The sequence below is a fragment of the Melanotaenia boesemani genome, chromosome 16, assembly GCF_017639745.1.
Source record: "Melanotaenia boesemani isolate fMelBoe1 chromosome 16, fMelBoe1.pri, whole genome shotgun sequence".
NCBI lineage: Eukaryota > Metazoa > Chordata > Actinopteri > Atheriniformes > Melanotaeniidae > Melanotaenia > Melanotaenia boesemani.
In genome coordinates, this window is record NC_055697.1 from 32,284,494 (window position 1) to 32,299,005 (window position 14,512).

Sequence of the window (14,512 nt, forward strand, 5' to 3'; positions counted from 1 at the left end):
GGTGTGGTCGTTGGTCTGTGAGACACCTGCTGATGACAGGAAACAATTAGTGTTCAGTCTGATTAATGACAAATTCACAGAATCTAGAATCTGTTATTCATCATTAAAAATAATTTAAAGAGTTTGTATTAAAGCATTTTATTTACACTGAGAATCAGGGGAAAGTTTACATCATGATGTGTCTGGGGTGGTTCTCTATGGCAGTGATTCCCATCCTGGGGTCCCCTAAAGGGCACAGGGGGTCCCTGAGGCTTTGAACATTAGAGCCATTGTGATTAATGTCCACAGATTGTCCCTACTTTAATTAATAAAAGTAAGGTTTTATGTTGTTCATTTAACTTTGGCTTTATCAAAGGACAGGACTCAACCAGAATACATCATTTATGGTGAGAATATCACTTTTGAAAGCCTAAAACCAGCATGGTTCCAGCACAGGGTGGAGCAGGGGGTCCACAGCATTTTAGTATAAACATGAAGTGGGTCCCCAAGGAAAAGAGGTTGGGAACCACTGCTCTGAGGAACCGACTCCCAGTTTGGCTTCAGGTATCAGACCCCCCCTCTACCAGATAAATCTTATAGCAGGTCTGGATTGGTGACCCTGATCCATCCCTTTAGTCCCGCTGCTAGAGGCCGAGGCTGCTGGGGGACGTCCCATGATGCACTGCGCTCCTCTCTGCTGGGGGACGTCCCATGATGCACTGCGCTCCTCTCTGCTCTCTTTACTCTCCATGTAGAAATATTTGACATGCTGTGTTTTTCGTCTTTCTCAGCAGGAATCCCTGGATTAGAGTTCTGCTGCTGGTTGACCTCTTTCCTGTCCTCTCCACCCCAACTGACGATGGCCGTCCTTCCTGGTTCTAGTTCAACCTTCACAGATATGGAAGCTGCAGTTTGTCTCAGATTGGTGAAGCTCTGTCCAGCTTTCTGTCTGAGAGACTCTGCCTCTCTGAAATGCTCCTTTTATACCCAGTCATGTTACTGACCTGTTGCCAGGTAACCTGGTTAGTTGTCCAATGCTCCTCCAGGTGTTTCTGGTTTGTACCAGGTACTTTTCCAGCCTTTTGTTGCTCCTGTTCCAACTTTTTCCAGACGTGTTGCTGCATCAGATTCACTGATATCAGCTCATATTTTTCTCACATGGTGAAACGTCTGTTTCATCATCTGACGTGTTGTTTATCTTCTACTGGAAATAAAATGAGTTGATAAGATTCTGGTTTTATTGACATTTTGCACAGCGTCCCTACTTTTATGGATCGGGGCCGTAAATAGACTCATTGAACTAGACTGTATGTTTAAAAGTGACTGAAGATGTTTTTGTTGTGAACTGGCATCATACAAATAAAGTTAAATGAAATAGAATAGCATTATGGTTATCTCTGGTATTTCACTTAGTTTTCCTTCCTGTTCTTTCTTCATGTCTGTGTTTATCTGACTTCCTCCAAACTGTCCTCAGTGTGTAAACAGCAAACACACATTTAAATTCCTGTAATTCTTATTTTCTCTGCTGCTTTGTTTGTATTTTGTTTTATTCACAAAAATGATCAACAGCAATGATTTATCTGCTGATTCATACACAAGAGTCAGTTACAAGGAAAAAGTTTTATTTCTTTCAGTTTGTTCTCAACATGAATAAAATAATCAAAGCTTTTGTTTAGATTCTGATGAACATCTCCAAACTTCACCAGGAAACCTCCAGAAATCATGATTTTACAAATTTGACTGTTTAATTTTCCCATGTATGTTTTCAGTACATTTAGTATTAAAATGCTGACACAACAAAGATCCGACACTGAAAACGTTCCCAGACTGCGATGCTCTGGTTTCAACATCTGTATTTATGAAGGTGATAAAGTTGCAGGTGGAGGTTTGAAGGAGCTGATTGATGAAGAACCGACCCGGTTCGGATTTAGCCGAAGAATCCTCCGAGACCTTTCTGCTCTGAGGAGACAGAAACAGACGAGTCATCAGCATCATGTTGAAGCAGCAGTTCAAACTAAATACAATTTATACTGTAAAAAAAAACATTTAAATGAACACTTTTATTTGATAAACTTCTTTTTGAAGTTTACTTTGTCGCGAGTGTTGGATGTTTGGTTTGTACTTGGCGGCTTTGGTGCTGGATAGCGTTAGCTAGCACCCCACCCTGAGGGCTCGGCTTTGCCTCATCACCTCCGTCATCTGTTGTACTGGAAAACTACACCTTTTACAGAGTTTGGAACCACTTCAGTCTTCACTTTTTTATTTTAAATACTTTTTCATAACTTTTGCATGCTAGCAGCTAACTGGATGTCTTCTTCTACTTATTGGAGTCTGTTGAACAACTGACTGATGCATTACCGCCCCCAAGTGGTGGGAAGCTGTATTACAACTGAGCTTCTCATGGATAGCTGTAACATCTCTTCTGTTTAATTTATAACTTATGCGGTTCTTCAGCTCTAGGTGGCGTAGTTAACGCTAAGTTAAGCTACGCTTAAGCATTAACTACGCCACCTAAGCATTGCTATTTCAGATCTCTCCAGAAAGCCCGAGCCCCTCATTCCTGAGGTTGAGGACGGCCACCCTTGCAGGAAATTCATCTTCTCTGTTGTTATTTGCAGTCTTATTGTTTTGGTCACCACCCACAGCTCATGATGGGAGGTGGGGACTGGAATGTGGACTGACTGGTTTACCTTTCAGCTCAGCTTTCTCTTCACCCAACAGACCAACAAACCTGTCAAATCTGCTCCATGGTTCCTCCCCACTCATAAAAAAGATATGTTGACATACTTGCTAGTGTACTATGCTTGCTACTGGAGGATTCCACTAGGGGCGTGTTAGAGAACTCAGACCAGACAGAGTTGATGAATTTGTAGGATGGAAAACAAACTATAAACATAACAACAGAGGAGGTTAGTGATTATCGTATCATAGATGGTCTGTCAGGACCCTAAACCAAACACACCGTGGGTTGTTTTAGATATTTTCTATCATTTTTACCGCTGTCAACCTGGTGACTATACATCCTGTCAGATTTGTCTCTACGCTGCCCCCCTCTGGTTGCTCACATATTACAACTTACAAACACAGCATGGATTTCAGAGGAGGTGAACAAAAACACAAAATACACGAGGCAGACATGATAAACACATCTGCTTATGATTAACAACAAACATTTTTCAGACTAAAGGACATGGCAAAGGACCTGTCGTTGGCTTCCTTCAATTCCACAAAATACCTAAAGACTGGTTGGGAAAACTTCCACAAAATCTTCATTATTCTTGCACAGTTAAGAAACTGGTCCACAGTTCCAAGACCAGAACAAAAATCCCCTATTCAGTGTTCTTTGTTCTTTTTATTTGACATCATAACATAAATAATAATTACATGTTAACATATTTAAGATGTTTTTTTTACCAAGTTTTATTGTAAAAAAAAGTCTCATTGATGCTTTAAACTCACTTTCTCCTTCCTTCTTCTTTCCACCAACCAATGAGAGAGCATCTCCTACACCAAAGCCCCCCTGGTTGTCATCTTTCTTCCCTCCGGCCAATGAGAGGACGTCTCCAACACCAATGCTGCCTCCTCCGCTTCCTTCTTTTGCCTCCTTCTTTTCTCCAGTTCCACCCATGACTTTCTTCACCGTGTCCTCCACCACATCACCTGCACAGCAATGACTGGTGAGCTCAAGCTGTCACATTCAGGTAAACCAGGAAGTTTGGGCAATGTTGCATTCAGGGCCCTCATCAGCTACTGTAACATTAAAAAGTCTTTACAGATGTGGAGATTATGTACACACACATATATATATATATACTACCGTTCAAAAGTTTGGGGTCACTTTGCCATGGGATTCAATAGGGAAGGGACCCCAAACTTTTGAACAGTAGTGTATATATATATGTATATATATATATATTCACTGTGCTGCCACAAACACAGTGAAGTTACACTTCTTAAATGAGGTAATAAAACAAATAACAAATTTTGTTGTCATTTAAAAAACAATGATCAAGAAAATCTGCATGGATTGTAGATGTGATAGGCCTCAGATACAGCTTGCTTAGCTGTGTGTGTTCATGCAACTCTCGGCATCACACCGGACTGAGCCGGAGGAATGGGCACTCCAGGATTGTTTCCAGGATTACATTTCTGGTTAAATCCAAGTAATTTTTATTTAAACCCTAATGCAGCACAACCTTGATTTAACTGATTTGTGTGTGTGTGTTTTTATGAAGATATGATGAGAAGCAAAAGCTTCAAAGACAAGTCTTTAATTCTGATCAGAAGGCACGCAGCTGTTCTAAGGAGTGACCCCCCTCCAAGGTCCAATGGCAGGCTGCTCTTTATATGACACACTATCAACACAACAGAAGACAGGTATCTGGATGCCTAGCTAGGCCTTTTCTGGTCTCTGTCCCTGAGATGCTCCATCACCCCAAGCCAGGCCATCATGACACTCCAAGGACAGAGACAATGAGCAGCCAGACATCACATCCTTCAAGCAGATGTGATGAGCGCATAATGTCAAAAGAACTCAGTAAATATAAAAAAAATCCAAATTACACTCTGTGTTGTTGTAAATCTTAGCTTTGGATTCAGCTGTGGAGAGCATGAGGTTAAAAACAGGTCGAGCATTTTCCAGTGTGGAACTGGTTCTTTCCCACAGTGATGGACCTGAATGCATCCTCCACCCAAACTGTCAGCAGGGCGGAGAAAAAATGCAGAGGCTATTAAAATTAGCCCTGCAGGGGAAAACAGTGTGAATGCTGCCAGAGAACAGACGCGTTCAGCAGCCAGCATTTAACCCATCCTGCTCCATCCGAACTGGGACCAAACTGGACCCGTCTGGTTGTACCGTTTGTTGTTTCTGCTGCAGACGAGCAGCGATCTGGTTCCTAATGAGGTCGCTTCTCTTTCATGCCTGAAATCCAGGAGATTAAATAACTGAGACAAAAAATATTCTTCTTATTTTCCCTACAAACTGCCTGACGTTGTTTCAAGGTTTCTTTCCATCAAACTTTTCCAAATATAACCCTTTAATACATCAGTTCATTTATAATTATATAAAATAATTACAGTAAAAAAGAAGGACAAATTAAAAAGAGAACGTCTGGAATAAAATAAATTAAATTTAAAAAATTAAAATAAATGAATAAAACATAAATAACAGATCAAATCAAAGAATTAGATAAAAAGAAATGAAAATGAAAAAAAATAATAAACACACACACACACACACACACACACACACACACACATATACATATACATATACATATATATATATATATATATATATACATCAGTTATCAGTTATATCATATACATCAGATACATCAGTATCATTTTTTAAGTCACTTCTTAAAACACACTTATATCGACTGGCCTTTTTTATAACCTATTTATTTATTATTTATTTTATTTATGACCTATTTAATGTCAGACTTCTGTCTGTCCGTCTAAATGTACTCTTGCATGTCTCTTTACTTTGTTGATTTTATTACCTCTCTTTGCTGTGTGCTGCTCAGTACTTTGTAAACCTTGTTTTTGAAAAGTGCTATACAAATAAAGATTTATTATTATTTTTATTATTATTATTATTATTATTATTATTATTATTATATATATATACACACACATATAAACAGATTTAAGGGATTTGAATATGTTCAAATGAAACTTTGTAGAAGATGTGAACACCGACTTATTCCTGTTTCTCCATCGTAGTTCAGTTTCTTACTCACCCACTTTCCCCCCGATGACCTTAGCGACGTCCCCCGAGTTGTCACCCAAGGCGTTAGACAGGAAGTTGGCCATGGCTGCTGCAGAGTGTGTTGCTGCTGAGACGAGCGGACGTCTTATATCTGCTGCAGGTGTGTCGCTTCCTGCGGAGGAATCAGGCGTGACTGCAGAACCGACCTGTTTCACAGGATGAGGCGGATCTTTAATGTTCCACATGTAAATGCTGCAGCTGGTGGAATTCTACCTGTTGGTTCTGCTACCTGAGCAGTCACATGACGAGGTGTGTGTGTGTTGTGGTTTCTTCCTCTCTGTAGGACCCTGACCTCTCTGGGATGAGTTCTAGTCCTTATGGGGACCAAAGCCCAGTCCAGATAATGAGAATGCCATGTCTGGTACTGGTTAAAGGTTGTGTTTGAGTCAGACTGTAGACAGAGAATAACATGTCAGTATAAAGTAAAGTCCTAATAAGAACTGTTATTCAAGCTTTTATATAATGAGTGTGTGTTGGCCTTTCACTGGTCTCCTCCCTTCTAAAGAATGTCACCACAACACACAGTTTTAATTACGCTGATATTCCCTCTGAACTCGCTCAGACCTGTCAGACTGCGGGATCTGTGATTACATTCTTTAAAAAAAAAAAAAGTAGAAAACAACAACATAAAAGTGCTGCTTCTTTCTTTAAATAAACAGATAAAGATGGAGGCTGATGAGGAATTAAAGCACATTATTATACACTCACCATCCACTTCATCAGCTCCACCTGTTCAACCTCCTGTTAACCCTAATCAGCCAATCACACGGCAGCAATTCAATGCATTTAATCATGTAAACATGGTGTAAACAGCGTGCTGCAACGACGATTAAGCTTTTCTGTTCTATTCTATTTTCTCAAGTCCTCTATCCATCGAACCACTGAGTCCCCCAACCACCAAGTTCTCCATCCATTGAAACACAGAATCCTTCAACCATTGAGTCCTCCATTGGTCGAGTCCTCCAACCATCAAGTCGTCATCAAACCATTTAGTCCTCCATTCATTAAACCATGGAGTCCTTCAACCATTAAGTCCTCTATTTGTTGAGTCCTCCAATCATCAAGTCCTCCATTCATCGAACCATCAAGTCCTCGAACCATCAAGTCCTGCATTCACTGAAACACAGAATCATTCAACCATTGAGTCCTCTATTTATCTAGCCCTCCAGCCATCAAGTCCTCATCAAACCATTGAGTCCTCTATCTGTTGAGCCCTTCAGCCATCAAGTCCTCATCAAACCATTGAGTCCTCCAGCCATCAAGTCCTCATCAAACCATTGAGTCCTCCAACCATCAATCCACCAAGTCCTCCAACTACTTAGTCCTCTATATGTCAAGTCCTCCATCCATTGAACCATCAAGTCCTCCATCCACCAAACCATAGAGTCCTCAGTCTGTTGTGTTCTCCAAGAATCTAATCCTGCATCCATTGAAACACAGAATCCTTCAGCCATTGAGTCCTCCATCGTTCGAGTCCTCCAACCATCAAATTCTCCATCCATTAAAACACAGAATCCTTCCACCATTGAGTCCTCTAGCTGTCGAGTCCTCCAACCATCAAGTCGTCATCAAACCATTTAGTCCTCCATTCATTAAACCATGAAGTCCTTCAACCATTGAGTCCTCTATCTGTTGAGTCCTCCAGTCATCAAGTCCTCCATTCATCGAACCATCGAGTTCTCCAACCATCAAATCCTGCATCCACTGAAACACAGAATCCTTCAACCATTGAGTCCTCTATCTGTCAAGCCCTCCAGCCATCAAGTCCTCATCAAACCATTGAGTCCTCCAACCATTAAGTCCTCTATCTGTTGAGTCCTCCAATCATCAAGTCCTGCATTCATCGAACCATCGAGTTCTCCAACCATCAAGTCCTGCATCCACTGAAACACAGAATCCTTCAACCATTGAGTCCTCTATCTGTCGAGCCCTCCAGCCATCAAGTCCTCATCAAACCATTGAGTCCTCCAACCATCAAACCACCAAGTCCTCCAACTGCTTAGTCCTCTATATGTCAAGTCCTCCATCCATTGAACCATCGAGTCCTCCAACCATCAAGTCTGTCATGGTGTATGGCTGGGGTTGAGATTTCCTTGCCGTCCCTGAAGGCATTCTCCCTCCAGCTCCTCTCTGATTGCTAATGCGCTCCACCTGCGCTAGGTGCTTTAAATACCAGTGAGTGACAACTCTTCTCTGCCAGATCGTCTCGGTTTAAACCTGCACGTTTCCAGCCCTGATCTCCTGCCTGACAAACCTGTGTTCTGATCTTCAACCTGTTTCTGACCTGGATATCCTGACTCTGCCTGCCCCCTGTCTGGTAACTCTGTTTGTCTGTCGCCCCTCTGCTGGAACGTGAACAATTATCTTACACATTCCCGCCTGATCACGCTTAATCTCACCTTGGTTCTCCTACCCTCTCAGGCTAGCGGACTGTGAGACCAGACTCGGCTCCCCTGGATATACTCTCATCTTTAAAATATAAACCTTTTATCACCCAATCATCAGTTATGACAATTATTGTGGTCTAGTTTGCTGAACCCTGACAGAGTCCTCAATCTGTTGAGTCCTCCAATCACCATGTCCTCCATCCATCGAACCATCAAATCCTCAATCCATTGATCCTTAGAGTCCTCAGTCTGTTGTGTTCTCCAACAATCAAATCCTGCATCCATTGAAACATAGAGGACTCAATGGTTGAAGGATTCTATCTGTCGAGTCCTCCAGCCATCAAGTCCTCATCACACCATTGAATCCACCAACCATCAAACCACCGAGTCCTCCAACTACTGAGTCCTCTATCTGTCAAGTCCTCCAACCATGAAGTTTTCCATCCATCAAACCATACAGTTCTCCAACTATCGAGTCCCCTATCTATCAAGTCCTCCAACCCTCAAGTCCTCCGTCCATCAAACCATTGAGTCCTCCAACCATTGAGTCCTGTATCTGTCAAGTCCTCCATCCATTGAAACACTGAGTCCTCCAACCCTCAAGTCCTCCATTCATCGAACCATTGAGTCCTCCACCCATCAAACTACCAAGTTCTCCAACCATCAAGTCCTCTATTCTTCGAGTCTTCGCTCCACAATGTTTGGAAACATGTTGCATTGACTTGTTGGACCGGCTGAGCTGCTTCATTGCTCTCAGGTTTTTATTGTTTATGGTGGGGGTGACCAGCCTCAGATGCTGCTCTCTGATTGGCTGTGGAGCACAGGTGTTGCTGCAGGACAGGTGTGTGTATGATTACTGAGCTTTGTTTCTGTCTGAGCTGATGAGTGAATGAGTAAAATCAGGGAGATGATGGAAACAAAGAAAACAAAGACATGTGGTTGGATAAACCCTGTGTTGCTATGGTTACCCTGATCTCCATCAGGCTCTAAAACAGAAGATTCGGATGTTTTATTTAGATCTGATTGTAAACATGAAATTCAGAAGTTAAACACGTTTTAATAATGAATGTGATTTTTTCTTTATTTAAGTAAAAACTATTTAAATTTGTGGATACGTTGTGATGTTTCAATGCTTTTAAATCTTTCACACATTTATATATTTTTTGCATAAATGTGATATAAAACATCAAAAGTTCATAAAAATTCTAAAAGCAGTGGATTAAACAGTTAAAATCTTATACAGAAACCTTTCAGATAATTTAAAGGAGTTCCTCAACCACAGCCAGGTGATAAACAAAATGTCTGAACATTGCAACATGTTTGAACACAAGTTTTGATGCTATAAAAAAAGGTTGTAACCCAGGTTAATGTTGGCAGAAGTCTTATTGACATGTTGGACCAGTTTCTGGGTTCAGTGGGAGCGGCTGAAGTTAAAAACCAATCAGGAGACACAAAGAACCAAAATTACGAGGGACTTTCTGTACTCAGATGTTTAGAGAAAATAAAAAGTTTGGCAATAAGAAATCATTGTTAGGAGGGTGATAAGATGCTTATCGCTCGATTTCAAACCCAAATACTTAAACAGTTTTAACAAAAATCTTAAAAACTCCACTTTTGGTTTAAAATTTCTATAAATTTCTCTGTAGGTCTGTTCTAATTGTTCCTTTAGATTCAGATTTTTCCTTGAAGTCCAAGTTGGAGGCCTGGAAAAAAAACAATAAATAAAATCTTAGATTTTTTTCATACCAAAATAATATTATTTGTTAGATTTTCTCTTTTCTTAAAACTGCATATGACAGAGAAGACTAAAAAGAAGTTTTGCTTACATTCTGGTCAGCAATTTAATTTAATTTAATTTTATTGAATTTAATTTAATTTAAGTTTTGATGCGCGTCTGTAAAGAAAATGCCAGGCCCTGTAGTTGTAAACACTGTAACTACCAGCTACAGACAACGTCCATCTATAGCAAATTCAAATGAATCTAAAAAAATTAATCGACCCCCCAGCCCTAGTTGAAGTGTTTGCTTTAACTTGTTAATTCAGTCAGTTAAACATCAGGTCAGCATCAGAGTTCTCCGGAGTCAGGTTGTGTGATGCAGGTTGGTCCTACCACATGGTGAAGAAGAAGTGGAGGATCCTCTCCTCCGGATGAGGAAGGTGATCCTTCTCTTCTTCTGTGTAAGAGTCGATGTACTCAAGGGTGGCAGTTTCTATCTGGACCTGGGGTTCACCAGTAAAACCAGTCCTGTATAAAACAAGGTTATTATCTTAAATAACATCCTGCTGATCCTGCCCTGGATAGCGGGTGCCTGGCGGGGTCGGAGGCCCACCATCTTGGCCCACTAGGGCCAGTGCCATGTGACCTCGGGGGACTCTGGTCGGGGCCTTCCTTTGCCGCCCGGGGTGGTCTTCGTGGTGGGGTGGCTTGGGTTGGTGCTCTAGGATGGCTGCCTATGCCCCGGGTCTCTGGGGCCATCAGCAGCCATCAGAAATGGAAATTCTGCAGGACAGTGGGGCTTGAGGACCGGAGTTGGGGATCCCTGCACTAAGAGGTACTTCTGTTTAGATTTTTTTTCGTGTGTGAAAGAAAGAAAGAAAGAAAGAAAGAAAGAAAGAAAGAAAGAAAGAAAGAAAGAAATCAGATTATCCAGACCATAATTCTGCTGCCACCATACTGAACAGGACAAGGTTAAAAAAAAATAAAAAAAAAAAAAAAAAATAAAAACAATAGAGGATGGCTGCAAGATGGCCCATCAATCACGTTGTGTGGGGGTGGGGGTTGCACCAACGTATGTTATGTTGGGGGTCATAGCTGTACATTTAGACATCTGTGTTTTCCTTTTATAAATCCCAGAATAAATTCATTTATCAAAAATGAATCCACACAGGAGAACAGATAATTTATTTGATTTCAGAATCAAAATATCAGAACAATAAATGTTTAATTAACATGGAAATGATGAGTATGATGGTGAAGCTGACAGTTTCTAGACTGGCAGGTTTTAATAGTTTATGAATTTATGACAGGTGTAGGAACTTCCATCAAACACCAGGTAAACACCGACGTCTGAGACTGAAAAACAGATAATCTAACACAGAACCAGCTGCCTGTGCTGCTGGTTTTAGATGACACATTGAATATATATATACTCAAACATAGTGGTGGTAGTGTCATGGTTTGGGCCAGACATAGTGAAGTTTCATGATGTTGGGTTTCAGTTTAGCTTAGATTTCAACAATTCAGGTGTAAATAACAATAAATAAATATTGCTCTGCTTGTCAATGTTCAGCCTGTTTAAGCTCCAAGTTTTATTAGTTTCTTCCTCTCTGGAACAACACCTTGTTTCCTCTGAGCTGTTTGTTTGGAGTTGTAACAACAATTCATGACTCAGAAACATCACCAATTTCTCTGCAGAAAACACATGTTCCGACTGGTTTCTCTCTTTTTTTACTGGACAGTTTTATTTCAGCAGTCAGATGTGAAAATTTCCATCTGTTTGGAGTTTTATTGGAAACGTATGGAGATATTTAATGCTTAAACACAAATAACTTACATAAAATTGGTTTATTAATAAAACTAATAACTGTTTTAACATGTTTGGTGACAGTTAAAATCAAATTTAATTTATAGGAATAGAAACAAAGAGATTTAAAACCTTTCTTTTCCTATAAAAACTCTAAATATCTCGGAACTACAAGTTAAATGTGACTTAAAAAGATTAAAGAGAAAAAAATTATAAGAATTTTGAAGATGTTTTAAAAAGTTTTATTGAAAGTCCAAAACATTTGACTGAAAATTTTAAATGTTTAAATAAAAATTCCACCTGGTTATTAACGAAGGAATTAATTCAGAGTGCTTGATGAGGCTTCCTCCTCTTCCTCGGCTGTGGTTAGACGGCAGTAACAGGAGAAGTGGCGCCCCCTGCTGTCAGCTCAACATGACGCAGCTGCAGAGAAAAGTCATGAAATTTATCTTGATGACTTTAAGATGAAAGCTGAACAGAAATCTGCAGGCTCTGAATTAAACCAACAATTTTTGTTTTACCTACAAACATAAAAAATTTTGTCCTTTTAGTTGTCTAGTGGTGTGTTCACTGACAGGAAATCTAAAATGTTCAAACACTGACTGAATCGTGAAACCTTTATTTGTGACATTTTGTGGATTTTTTGGCATCCAGCCACATAAGACCTGGTCCTGCTAAAATAAAAATCCAGAAGGAGGAGTAACATGTTAATCACTCTATTTTCTTTACAATTTATTGACTTAAGGTTCTTTTAATTGTTTATAAATGTCTCAATGGTCTTGGGCCTTCTCATTTATCTGACTTACTTTTAAATCATGAACACTCGCGGACCTTGATGTCCTCTGGTACCGGTCTTTTGGTCTGGTCTGGTTGTTCCAAGAGTAAGGACCAAAGCATACAGCATGGCCTCGTTTCATCATTACAGGCCTCGTCTCTGGACCAGCCTGCCAGAGACCCTCAGAGCAGCAGATTGTTTTAAAAACAGCCTCGAGACCCTTTCAGCTTGGTACACACATAACGATTTTTTTAATCTTGTGAGATTTTTTATCTGGTCGGAGCCTCACACGTGAAGATAAAAAAATCAGTTTTGATCGTACTGTGTGTGGTGTGCTCCGAGAATGTAATCACAGAACAACACACACATGACGATGCTGTCCAGCAACTCATCTACAATCTAGTCCTCCGAGCCGGACAAACGTTGAAAAGTAGAAGAAGAACCATAGCAACAACCGGCAAAAAACGAAGAAGAACCATAGCAACAACCGTCAAAAAACGTAGAAGAAGAACCATAGCAACAACTGGCAAAAAACGTAAAAGAAGAACCATAGCAACAACCGGCAAAAAACGTAGAAGAAGAACCATAGCAACAACCGTCAAAAACCGTAGAAGAAGAACCATAGCAACAACGGGCAAAAAACGTAGAAGAAGAACCATAGCAACAACCGTCAAAAAACGTAGAAGAAGAACCATAGCAAACAACCGGCAAAAAACGTAGAAGAAGAACCATAAAAAACAACCGGCAAAAAACGTAGAAGAAGAACCATAGCAACAACCGGCAAAAAACGTAGAAGAAGAACCATAGCAACAACCGGCAAAAAACGTAAAAGAAGAATCATAGCAACAATCGAAAAACACAACACCCAGCATGGAAGGGGATATATAGGACGAGGGAATGATGGAGGTCCTGGGACTATTAACAGAAAAAACAGAACTGAAAAAAAAAAAAACAGACTGGAGACGGCCCTTTTTTACTTCTTTACTCCCCAGCCAGCTCGCTCTCTGATTGGCTACATTCCGTACCACGTCACCACCCACGCAGTCACAATGTACGAGTCGTCGGCGTTCTTTAGAAATTGGTTCTGACAATTCCCAGTTGTCGGCTACGACCTGTTTCGGAGCAGATTATCGGTACAAACCCGCTCGTAACCACAGACCAAATGATGACAGGGAAACGTTATGATGATCAGGCGTTTGCCAGCCGAGGTCGGGAAGACAGCCCAGATATCGTTGTGTGTACCAGGCATTAGCTTTTATCTGAATTTTTTTTTATCTTTATCTAATTCATGTTTTATGTTATTTTATTTTATATATCTTATTAGGTTTTTAGCGCATTATTTTATGAAGTCCTTTATGTGTATTTATTTATTCATTAATTTATTTTATTCCAATGTCTTGGCCTGTTCAGTCTGGGGGTTGTTGCCACGGTTATGGCCCTTGACCGGGCTGCTGGGGGTCCTGCACTGCAGCCCTACGGCTGTGGAGTGGACTCTAGCCCACCGTTGTCTGGGTGGTTGTGGAGGTGGCCTCTGTGGACATGGGTGGGCTGTGTCATGTTTTCTGCTCTGCCCTGCCTGGGCTCATCAGTAGATTTAGTTCTGGTTTTGCCTCTGCCATGGTTCCTGCTCTGACAGGCTAATCAGTCTAGTTCAGTCCACCTGGGCTCCTAAATTGCTACTTAAAAACTCTTCAGTCTTTCCTTCTCTGCCAGATTATCAGCAACAGCACCTCGCCAAGTTGAAATCCAGCATTCAGTGATTGTCTCCAGATTGCCTGCCTGTTTTCGTCCTTGGATTACCCCTCTTGCCTTGCCCTCGTCGGATTTCTCTTGCCCGGTGTTTCGGATTTCTGAATTTTGACCCACGCTTTGCTTCTGGACCCCGAGCCTCACCTATCGTCTTGGAAACTACTTAAGAATCTTGTATTGGAAAATTGAATACAAGCACTTTTTTGGGATTCATTTTAAATGTCTTTAAACATTTAGACCAAAGTTAAACAGTTTTATGTTTTGCATCCAAGGTACATACCCGACCGTGATTTCAGCGTACCGTTACGCCCGTATTTAGAGCAAG